The sequence below is a fragment of the Aquarana catesbeiana genome, linkage group LG05, assembly GCF_042186555.1.
Source record: "Aquarana catesbeiana isolate 2022-GZ linkage group LG05, ASM4218655v1, whole genome shotgun sequence".
NCBI classification, from domain to species: Eukaryota; Metazoa; Chordata; class Amphibia; order Anura; family Ranidae; genus Aquarana; species Aquarana catesbeiana.
The window spans coordinates 244,807,348-244,816,333 of record NC_133328.1 but is presented as its reverse complement, the minus strand read 5'-3'; the positions used below and the strand labels follow the sequence as shown (position 1 = coordinate 244,816,333).

The following is an 8,986-nucleotide window of genomic DNA, read 5'->3' as shown; positions in this document are numbered from 1 at the left end:
TTACAGGCTACTGTATTGACGGTGGCTGTTAATTGGAGCAATCTATGGTTAAGTCTTTTTCCATCTGACCTGTTGTAATTCTATGTTTATGCTCTTTTATAGCTGGACATTGTTAGCAGAACTGATCTAGCAGGAGTGATCTGTTAATGTCCTCGCTGGCCTCATAAGAATTAGGTGCAAGTTTTCCTTTGAACTAGACCTGTGTTTATGCATGGGACGGCATTTTGGATGATAGGAGTTGTTCCCCTTTGGATAAGCTAACCAGGTACATTAATAAATATTTCTATTGTTTGTTCCTTTTTTTGTGTGTGTGTTTGGGGATATTCTCAGTTTTCTAATATGAGTTATTTTGTGGATTTTTTTAGGGGTCCTATATATATATATATATATATATATATATTATCCTCTTGGGGTTGGAACCCTGCCAGCTAATAATATTGAGCCATTATTATATAGGAGAGGTTAGTATAAGGGACTCTTCTCATATTTTTTTTATATTAATATATTGCTGGATGAATGAAAGTATTTTGGAATATTATATTGGTTATTGTTCTCACCTAGGGGCTGCGGTGTATTGGCATCCCCGCAGCCATCTTTCCTCCTTTTTTGACATGGGCATATCGATTCTCCTTTTTCAGGTGGAGTAGGTGAAGCTATCTTGTGTAAGTTTGTATGCCAAATTAAGTATAGTTTTTTTTTTTTCTGAGGACATTTTGATTATGATGATATTTTCCTGCATGAGATATGTGTACTCCATACCTGTTTGACATGAAACTATCCTCAGTGTCATGTGTTTCTCCTCCAGGTTCTTAATATGAGGTTCTGTTGTTGCAAATCACTGAGTAATCTGTTCTGAAGAAGCAATTAAGTGAAACGCGTCAACCATCTCTGTGATATCTTTTGTAACTATTGTATTGAACCTTACAATTAATTGGATGTTTTTATGTGTAAATTTTGTTACAATAAATGTATTCTTTATTAACTTATGTGTAAAATTCCTCTCTGGTACTGCAATAATACATCATGTTGGTTCTCTATCTATGCAAAGCTGAATAAGGATGAGGTACCCCCATAGCCTTAATGTTCTTTTTTCTATATATCCCACACAGCTTATTTTTGGATGCCGCGTCCCCCGACAAGTTTTCAACCACAGAGCCCTTCTGGCCGAGTTAATTAAGGCTGCAGATCTTGCTGTCATTTTGATTAATTCTGCTGAGGCATCAGAAATAAAGGCTACAGCGGCTGACAGGGTCGAGAAGGAATCCAAAATTTCTTGTTTTGGTGAGTCTGCCGAAATATGGGCCTTAAGTTAATTTAACCAAAACTCCATGTTCCTGGAGACAGCAGTAGTCGCCATGGCAGGTTTAGGATTACCCATGATGGATTGCCAAGCCCTTTTAAGCAGCTGATCCATCCTCTTATCCATGGGATCTCTTAATACCCTCACATCCTAGCCAAATCCGTTGATCTAGTTTGGGACTTTTATTCCAAACCGCCGCTGGGTCCTCATCAAAAGGCTTTAGGGAAAAAAGGTTTTCTCTCTGGCTCTGTCCACTCTTTCCTTATAGCCTCTGAAATAACTGAGTGTACCGGAAAGTTGCAATTTTTTTTGTTCGCTGAGCCCTGCATACATTTTGTCATGCAGAGATAACGCCTTTCTTTCCTTTTCCAGACCCAGTGTGGTATAGATTGCTTTTAACAGGCCATCTACCTGTTCTAAAGACAACTTATATTTTTAAGGTACATTTTCTCCTTCCTCCTCCTCCTCCTCCTCATCAGATTCTTCTCTAGACTGAGAGGGGGAATGTCCCTCTTGGGTAAGAGATGCCTCAGTCTCCACCATCAGGACTATTAGTGAGCCCTGAGAGGACTGTGAGGTAGTAGGCTGACTCAGGGATGGGTTTGCTAGAGAAGAGCAAAATGATTGAATAGTCGCATTAAGTTCTTTCTTAACAGATGCAATCAAATCGCTGCAAGCGGAAGAATCTTCTTTAACTAGTGAATCAATACAGGTGTGACAAAGTCTTCTTCCATCCCTCAGGTAGTTTTGCCTTACATGAAGGGCATTTCCTTTTTCCCACTAGATCAGAGATCTTGGCCTGCCATGAGACAAAATAAGGAAAAAGAAACCATCCCAGTGAGACAACCTGTCCTTTTTACAAGGAGGCTCACCACAGGTGCACAGTGAGAACCAAAGCCGCCTCATATGCCCAGACAGGCCCCTGCCACCGGGGGGGGGGGGGGAGAGAGACCCCACAGTAAAAGGAGGACAGTATACAACCGCGCCTTACCTGGGCCTTGCTGGTGCCTGTCCCACTCGCTGCCGCCACTGATTCCATCGAGGAGCATTGCATTGCTGTGTGTGGCTGGACGCCGGTTCCAAACTCCAATAGCGCCACTGAGCCAGATCGGAACCGGCAAATAAGCACCAGCCCCGTTCCTCCCTTCTCCCCCTGCGATTTCCGGGGGAAATGACGCCGTACGCCAGCTTCGTGGGCGCTACCCCCTCCAGATGCCTCACTTCCGGCGGATGGAGCACAGCATGCCATCCCCAAGATGGCGGCAGCACAGGAAACGGGTGAAGGACTGAAGAGAAACGGGAAAAAAAAACGGTGACCGCCTGTGCTTCGCCGCCACCTAGGAGTGATGCCCACAGCAGCCTTGACTCTCCCTGAGCCCAAATGGAGAGGGAGAAGGAGCCCAGCCAGCAGCACCTGACAATAGCTGTGGAATGGGAGGAACAGCTCTCATGAGGTATGCAAAAAACATTGGTGGAGCAGGAAACCTAGGCTTTCAGGAAAGAGCCCTGACTCCCCACGAAGTGTTCCCTCTGGATGAAACACAAACTGGCAATGTGTGGGAAGGAGCCTCCTTTTAAATTTGGTGGAAAAGGTGTTTCCTATTGGCAAAGGGAGGAGTCACTCTCTCAAGTGCTGTCCTGAAACAAATTAAGGGAAAACTGGTTGCAGGAGTGTGTCTAAAGGGTGGTGAATATTGGCATAGTTTCTGAATGGTGTGGAGTTGTGAGCAAGGTGCCCTAGGGCTCTGTCCTGGGACCAATTCTTTGTAATTTCCTCATAAATATATAGAAGTTGGGATAAATAGTTCAATTTGAGCATTTGCTGATGATACAAAGCACTTGGGAGCTAAAAGCATACATGCACGTTACATACAAAGCTGAACAAGGACCTGGGGGTCCTAGTAGGTCACAGATTCAGCAACAGCATGCAATCAAGGCCAGTAGACTAATAGCATACATTAAAAAAAGAGTATTTACTCAAGGGATAAAACTATAATTCTACCACTTTACAAAACTGCATGTTGAAAATGCTGTTCAGTTCTGGTCACCAGTCCCCAGGAAGGCTCTGCTTGAAATGGAGAGAGTCCAAAGAAGAAGAAAGCAGCTAACAAGGGGGATGGAGGACCTCATTTATGAGAAATGACAACAAAAATGAAAAAAACTTGGGGAAGTGTTACTTAAGGAGGCAATGATAGCAACATATGAATCCTTGAATGGTGAATCTAGCATTGGCAGGAAACGTTTTAATCTTGGGCCTCTAAAGAAGAGACATTGTGCAATATATGTAAAAATACAGCGCTGTCAGCAAAAATACTATGACAGGTGAAATTATTCACTGGTCTATTATATTAAATATGAGTATAAAAATCAAGCAGCAGTTAGAAATGTGAGATACCCACACTAAACAAGATAATATAACGGAAAAACTGCGCTAAAATGAGATCAAAGCCAAATAAATGCAAACATATTTCATGAGTCCATATAAGTGATTGAACAGATGTTATTATCCCTCAGAGGGAAATCAGAATATGACATGCATCTTCATCCCAAGCAGAGGTGACATCACACTTAAAATCCACCGCAAAAGATAGTGTTATGGATAGGACAGTCCTTCACCTATAAAACCACCGCCTCTTACCAGCTGTTTTAATCTCTGGTCAGGAGATCACATGCGCCTTTGGCTTGTAACCCAACCACAGTCTCAGGATGAAGCAATATACCATCAGCTCTCTTCCTCTCAACCTTCTCTATTAGCCCACAGACAGCATCTCAAATGACAGTCACCAGACACATAGAAGAGAAGAGGGCTCCCATAGTGTAAAAACATTATACCTTTATTCATTAAAAGAAATGCACTTACACACATCCAAATGTATATGGCATCAGATGCTAATCGAGCCGGCCGGCTCTCTCAAAACGAACGCCCATAGCTTCCGGGACTGCGTGTTGTGTACAGGTGGCGTCAGCACGCCGCTCTCCCTACGCCGTTTCGTCAAACCTGACGTCGTCCAGGGGCACGGGCGGCGTGCTGATCCACCACCTTATATGCTTAGTATTCCAGGAAGAGAACACCCAGTCCTGAGGTCCGAGCAGTCATGATGCGGATGCCGCCATATTGAAAAAGGGCAAACGCCAGTAAACTAACAGGGGGAAGCCGCTGTTATTAGATAACTTCCCTTAAGTAGGAGTATGCTCTAATTTCTAACTGATTATTTCTAAAATGTGAGAAATTAATCAAAACTAGATTACCTACATCATACTTTATATTGTTAAAAAAAACTATATTAATTACATTAAGTCTATAAACCAGAATGGTGACATCTAGTGGTCAGACTCTGTATGGTATGGCATCTAACATCTTTATATTATTAGTCATACCATCAATTTGTTTTCCCCAAATGTGGGATACAAAATCAGTTGACACGCTTGTGCTAAAGGGAAAGAAAAAAGCACAAGCATGTCAACTGATTTTGTATCCCACGGCCAGGCAGGAGCACGAATATCCTGGAAGGATGTCAACCAAACGACCGCGCCACGGCCACTCTCCAGATCAATCTGGCCATCGGACACGGCCGATGACAGATCACTGTACCAGCCCGCTGCCGATACCATGTGATCCTTGGGGCCAATCACAGCAGATCACATGACAATTGTACACAATGAATGGCTTTGTTACATGCCATTCATGTGTACTATTGTGATGATCTCTGACTGGTCACAGTGATCACATGGTACAGACAGGGCCAATTACAGCCAATCTGTACCATCTGATTAGCTGTGGCCAAGCACAGCTAAATCACAATAGTAAACACTGAATGAATAGTTTTTATTCAGAAAAATTGGTTGCTTAGAACTGTAAACAGCAAAAAAACAAAAACAAAAAAAAACTGATCACCTCCCCAGAGTAGTACAGTGTTACTTATGGTAACACTGCATTGCTCTGGTCACTATATGTAAAAAAAAAAAAAAATCTAATAAAAAAAAAAATTTAAATTTATTTTTTGTTTTCTTTTACATACTGGTACAACACCAGTTTATATATACACAAGTTCCTTCATTTTCCAAATAATTGTATACAAAAAATAACTTCATAAAAAACTTTCCATGCCCCTTACTAAATACTTTGGGATGTTTTCTTTCCAGAAAGGGGTAACTTGGTGGATATTTGTACTGTCCTGGCATTTTAGGGCCTCAAGTACTGAGATAGGCTGTCAGTACATCAAGACTAATCGATTTTCAGATATATATTGTATACCATAGTTAGAGGACTCCTATAGACTAAATAATATGGATTTGGGTTATTTTCACCAAATAAATGTAGCAGTAAATGTATGAAGAAAGATTAATTTATATATTTGCAAAATGTTATAACAGAAACCATAGCAAACACTTTTTTCAAAATTTCCAATCTTTTTTCATTTATTTAGCAAAAAATAAAAAGCCCAGTGGTGATTAAATACCACTAAAAGAAAGCTCCATTTGAGTGAAAAAATAATAAAAACTTCACGGGTGCAGTGTTGCATGACCGCAGAATTGTCATTCAAAGTGGGGTAGCGCTGAAAGCTGAAAATTGGCTCGGGCAGGAAGGGAGTAAATGTGTCCAGTATTGAAGCGGTTAAAGTCCTGCACTGGCAAAAATAGTGTGGTAGCAAAATCGCACAAATAGCCTTGGCATGGATTACTTATTATTGATTATTATATCGTTATTTGCAAGTTATCTTTTTAAAGAGAAGTGGCCCAACTGCAAACTCTCACGCGCAGATCATCACTACACATGATCTTCACCAAAAATTTTATAGTTGGTGGCAAGGATAACAGAAACATTTTAAAATATCTATTCAAAGGCTTTGGAGACTCTCTAGCCAATGCAAACATGTTGTATAAGAGCCCATTCACACAGGGGTGACTTTGGATACGACTTGAAGTCGCCCCAAGTCGCGCAACATGATAAAATCAATGTAAGTGAATGAGAGCCGTCTTAATGCACACTACTGAGGTCGCTCTGACTTCAGAAACGGTTCCTGTACTACTTCAATCTGACTTCTAAGCGACTTGTACCCACCATTCATAGTGAGGCAACTTTACAGGAAGCTTTACAGGAACAAGAATGATGTCACAAGAGCTGATAAGCTCTGATTGGCCACTTGTAAGTTCCCTGTCCTGGAGGCAACTTCAAGTCGTGTTGTAAGTCGCCCCAATTCACGCTGAAATCGCGCTGTGATTTATACTCAAGTTGTGTCCAGGTTGCCTCCGAAAATCGTATTGCCCGTGTGAATGGGCTCTAACAGTTCAAGCAGAAAAATAAATCTTACATAAAATAAAATAAGACAGATTCCTTTCTAACAACATGTTTTAGAAAATACTTTGTCAAAAACGACAGATCTTATTCAGGTCAGAATAACCATACTATTAACCCTGGCAAGGTGCTTCTACAGTACCTAAAGCACATTTCCAAATTTTATGCCTGTACAGGTTTTTTCTCAAACTACAGCAGATAAACTTATTCCAGATCCTGCTACCAAACAGCTCTAATCTCCTGGATGAGGAAGTTCTCCTTCAAACCTGACCATTGACCTAATACACAAAACATTTTCTTGCACTGCTATGTTTGACATCTTCAATAACTGAAAAAATATGTCAAGGTAAAATCTAAAAAATCCCTTTAACCACTTGCCGACCAGCCGCCGTCATTATACTGCGGCAGGTCGGCACGATCCTAACAAACCGTCGTAGCTGTACGTTGGTTCCTTTAAGCGGGACAGCAGGCACGCGGCCACTGTACTGCGGGGGTGCCGATGCTCGTGACCAGCGGTCGCAATGACCGCCGGCCATGAGTGATCGCAGGCACGAGAGGCAGAACAGGGACGTGTATGTGCGTAAACACACATCCCAGTTCTGTGAGGAGAGAGAGATCATGAGTTCCTATGAACTGGGAACCATGATCTCTCATCTCCTATAGTCAATCCCATCCCCCACAGTTAGAACACACACATAGGGAACACAGTTAACCCTTTGATCGCCCCTAGCATTAACCCCTTCCCTGCCAGTGACACTTACACAGTAATCAGTGCATTTTTATAGCACTGATCGCTGTATAAATGCCAATGGTCCCAGAAATGTGTCAAAAGTGTCCGATATGTCTGCCATAATGTCGCAGTCCCGATAAAAATCACAGATCACCGTCATTACTAGTAAAAAAAATAAAAAAAATAAAAATGCCATAAATCTATCCCCTATTTTGTAGACGCTATAACTTTTACACAAACTGATCAATATACGCTTTTTGCGATTTTTATTACCAAAAGTATGTAGAAGAATACATACCGACCTAAACTGAGGAAAAAATTTGCTTTTTTTTTTAAAACAAAATTGGGGCTATTTATTATAGCAAAAAAGGACATCAATTTTGTTTGGGTACAGCATCGCATGACCGCGCAATTGTCAGTTAAAGCGACGCAGTACCATATCGCAAAAAATGGCCTGGTCATTGAGCAGCCAATTCTTCCGGGGCTGAAGTGGTTAAAGACCCTTCAAATACAGGAAACTACTTGATTTGCTAGAAATATAGTCAGTTCCCAATTTCCTGGTCTGGACTGACAACACACAAGCCTTCTGTATACTGAAATAACAAGGAATAGAGTCAGCCCTCTCCAACGTGGGGGATAGTGTTCAGCAGTCCAAAATAAAAACGCAGAGAGCTGATTAGACTTTTTGAAGTAACGTAGGCGGAGTGAACAGGAAAGCGCCCAATTTCTGACAAGATTAACAGATTTTTTTTCACTTATCTATTGAACAGGTATTAAAAAAACACTTTCAGTTGTATACTTAAAGTAGAACTGTAGGTAAAACTTTTTTTTTTTTTTTCATTTTGGATAGAGCCAGGGAAAGTTTTAACCCTGGTCAGATTTTTTTTTCGCCATCTATGTCCCATAGCAGTTTTACCCTCACTTCCTGTCCCATAGCCAAGCAAAAAATTGAGAGGAAATCTCTGCAAATTAAGCGAGTTCCTTGGGGACCCCTAGAACTAGTATGCCCATTAGACGATTTCCCCTCTATTGCAAATAACAGAAGTTCATTGTTTAGGTTTACATACATTACTACAACTACTTCCTGCCCTGGCCAATTCTAATATTTCTCTCCTACATGTAGAAATCATTTTTTTTTGCTAGAAAATTACTTAGAACCCATAAACATTATATATTTTTTAAGAAGCGGACCTAGAAAATAAAATGGTGGGCTTTGCAACTTTTTTTTTTATGTCATGGGGTGCAGCGTTTTTCTTAAACAAAATTTTTTGGGGACAAAATATGCTTTAATGAATTCTAGTGCACACAAACACAATACCCATTTTTGGTAAAATATGTTCCAGTCCTTGGTCATCTCTAAGGTAAGCTGGCAGAACCGCTAGCTTCAGTCGCGGGGACCCCTTCCTCCACATCTAAAAGCAATCTGGAGGCTATTTAGCCACTGGGATTGCTTTTGCATTAAATAACATCACTGGCAGAAAAAAAAAAGATACTGGGATGATGCTTGTAGTTGCAGGTATCCTGGTATCACCACTCAAAATCCAGGACGTCATATGTATGATGTCCTACAGACAGTTTAACCTGCTCCAAAAAAAAAAAAAATTGAAATAGAGTTTAACACCTTTTCTGTCACTTTTTAGATAGCTTTTTATTTTTCCTT

At 41.0% G+C, this 8,986-nt stretch overlaps 1 protein-coding gene across 3 annotated transcripts in view; it reads right to left on the bottom strand.

The window, feature by feature from the left end:
- The window catches only part of SLC12A7 (solute carrier family 12 member 7), a 919,795-nt gene that overhangs the window by 264,925 nt on the left and 645,884 nt on the right, over window positions 1–8,986 (bottom strand). The gene's annotated exons all lie outside the window — the stretch shown is intronic.